Source organism: Oncorhynchus keta, unplaced genomic scaffold (genome assembly GCF_023373465.1).
Source record: "Oncorhynchus keta strain PuntledgeMale-10-30-2019 unplaced genomic scaffold, Oket_V2 Un_contig_24678_pilon_pilon, whole genome shotgun sequence".
In the NCBI taxonomy this organism is placed as follows: domain Eukaryota; kingdom Metazoa; phylum Chordata; class Actinopteri; order Salmoniformes; family Salmonidae; genus Oncorhynchus; species Oncorhynchus keta.
The window spans coordinates 76,642-79,665 of NW_026284045.1; the positions used below are offsets into that span (position 1 = coordinate 76,642).

The 3,024-nt window shown below is 50.8% G+C and overlaps 1 long non-coding RNA gene across 1 annotated transcript; it reads right to left on the bottom strand.

The window, feature by feature from the left end:
* Positions 1–2,421: 2,421 nt before the first annotated feature.
* Positions 2,422–3,020, bottom strand: LOC127922129 (uncharacterized). Its single transcript, XR_008110442.1, has 3 exons — positions 2,929–3,020; positions 2,531–2,662; positions 2,422–2,473 (listed from the first exon to the last, which is right to left on the bottom strand). It is a non-coding gene; the product is annotated as an uncharacterized LOC127922129 (long non-coding RNA).
* Between the last annotated feature and the right edge of the window lie 4 nt (positions 3,021–3,024).

Below are 3,024 nucleotides of genomic sequence, written 5' to 3' on the forward strand. Positions count from 1 at the left end.
GGGGACTGAGGGACTAGGTTACTGGACTGGGTCAGCTAGCTGTGTAGAGGGGTTATGGTACTCTACTGAGGGACTAGGTTACTGATGCTGGGGCTAGCTGTGTAGAGGGGTTAGGTCTACTGAGGGACTAGGTTACTGGACTGGGTCAGCTAGCTGTGTAGAGGGGTTATGTTACTCTACTGAGGGACTAGGTTACTGGACTGATGCTGGGTCAGCTAGCTGTGTAGAGGGTTATGGTACTCTACTGAGGGACTAGGTTACTGGACTGGGAGCTAGCTAGAGGGGGGACTAGCTGTGTAGAGGGGGTGAGGGACTAGGTTACTGGACTGATGCTGGGTCAGCTAGCTGTGTAGAGGGGGTTACTCTACTGAGGGACTAGGTTACTGGACTGATGCTGGGTCAGCTAGCTAGGTAGAGGGGTTATGTTCTCTACTGAGGGACTAGGTTACTGGACTGATGCAGGGTCAGCTAGCCGTGTAGAGGGGTTATGTTACACTACTGAGGGACTAGGTTACTGGACTGGGTCAGCTAGCTGGGAGGGGTTATGGTTACTGAGGGACTAGGTTACTGGACTGGGTCAGCTAGCTGTGTAGAGGGGTTATGGTTCTCTACTGAGGGACTAGGTTACTGGACTGGGTCAGCTAGCCGTGTAGAGGGGTTATGTTAGGGGCTCTACTGAGGGACTAGGTTACTGGACTGATGCTGGGTCAGCTAGCCGTGTAGAGGGGTTATGGTACTCTACTGAGGGACTAGGTTACTGGACTGGGTCAGCTAGCTGTGTAGAGGGGTTATGTTACTCTACTGAGGGACTAGGTTACTGGACTGGGTCAGCTAGCTGTGTAGAGGGGTTATGGTACTCTACTGAGGGACTAGGTTACTGGACTGGGTCAGCTAGCTGTGTAGAGGGGTTATGGTACTCTACTGAGGGGCTAGGTTACTGGACTGATGCTGGGTCAGCTAGCTGTGTAGAGAGGTTATGTTACTCTACTGAGGGACTAGGTTACTGGACTGGGTCAGCTAGCTGTGTAGAGGGGTTATGTTACTCTACTGAGGGACTAGGTTACTGAGGGACTAGGTTACTGGACTGATGCTGGGTCAGCTAGTCGTGTAGAGGGGTTATGTTACTCTACTGAGGGACTAGGTTACTGGACTGGGTCAGCTAGCTGTGTAGAGGGGTTATGTTACTCTACTGAGGGACTAGGTTACTGGACTGGGTCAGCTAGCTGTGTAGAGGGGTTATGTTACTCTACTGAGGGACTAGGTTACTGGACTGATGCTGGGTCAGCTAGCTGTGTAGAGGGGTTATGGTACTCTACTGAGGGACTAGGTTACTGGACTGGGTCAGCTAGCTGTGTAGAGGGGTTATGGTTCTCTACTGAGGGACTAGGTTACTGGACTGGGTCAGCTAGCTGTGTAGAGGGGTTATGGTTCTCTACTGAGGGACTAGGTTACTGGACTGGGTCAGCTAGCTGTGTAGAGGGGTTATGGTTCTCTACTGAGGGACTAGGTTACTGGACTGGGTCAGCTAGCTGTGTAGAGGGGTTATGTTACTCTACTGAGGGACTAGGTTACTGGACTGGGTCAGCTAGCCGTGTAGAGGGGTTATGTTAGTCTACTGAGGGGCTAGGTTACTGGACTGGGTCAGCTAGCTGTGTAGAGGGGTTATGTTAGTCTACTGAGGGGCTAGGTTACTGGACTGGGTCAGCTAGCTGTGTAGAGGGGTTATGGTACTCTACTGAGGGACTAGGTTACTGGACTGGGTCAGCTAGCTGTGTAGAGGGGTTATGTTACTCTACTGAGGGACTAGGTTACTGGACTGATGCTGGGTCAGCTAGCTGTGTAGAGGGGTTATGGTTCTCTACTGAGGGACTAGGTTACTGGACTGGGTCAGCTAGCTGTGTAGAGGGGTTATGGTTCTCTACTGAGGGACTAGGTTACTGGACTGGGTCAGCTAGCTGTGTAGAGGGGTTATGGTTCTCTACTGAGGGACTAGGTTACTGGACTGGGTCAGGGACTACTGGCTGGGTCAGCTAGCCGTGTAGAGGGGTTATGTTAGTCTACTGAGGGACTAGGTTACTGGACTGGGTCAGCTAGCTGTGTAGAGGGGTTATGATGGGACTGAGGGGCTAGGTTACTGGACTGGGTCAGACTGCTGTGTAGATGGAAGTTCTCTACTGAGGGATAGGTTACAACTGGGACTGTACTGTGAGAGGGGTTATGTTACTCTACTGAGGGACTAGGTTACTGGACTGATGCTGGGTCACCTAACCTGAGAGGGGTTATGTTACTGCTGACACAGTACTAACCTAGGTCACAGGTCTCAGTTAACCCTACCTTACAGGGGACAACTGAGTGAGGAGGAGACATTCTGGGGTCTACTTTAAATGGGATGTGGAGACATGTCTGGGACCAAGATGAGGATCTACAACCTGAGACTGTACTGAGAGAGAGGATGATGGGATACGTCTACAACCTGAGACTGTACTGAGAGAGAGGATGATGGGATGAGAGGATGTAGGACACATACAACCTGAGACTGTACTGAGAGAGAGGATGATGGGATACGTCTACAACCTGAGACTGTACTGAGAGAGAGGATGATGGGATACGTCTACAACCTGAGACTGTACTGAGAGAGAGGATGATGGGATACATCTACAACCTGAGACTGTACTGAGAGAGAGAGGATGATGGGATACGTCTACAACCTGAGAGACTGTACTGAGACTGTACTGAGAGGATGATGGGACTGTACTGAGAGGATGATAGGCGTCTACAACCTGAGACTGTACTGAGAGAGGATGATGGGATACGTCTACAACCTGGAGACTGTACTACTGAGAGAGAGGATGATGGGATACGTACTCTACGTCAACCTGAGACTGTACTGAGAGAGAGGATGATGGGATGAGACTGTACGTCTACAACCTGAGACTGTACTGAGAGAGAGGATGATGGGATACGTCTACAACCTGAGACTGTACTGAGAGAGAGGATGATGGGATACATCTACAACCTGAGACT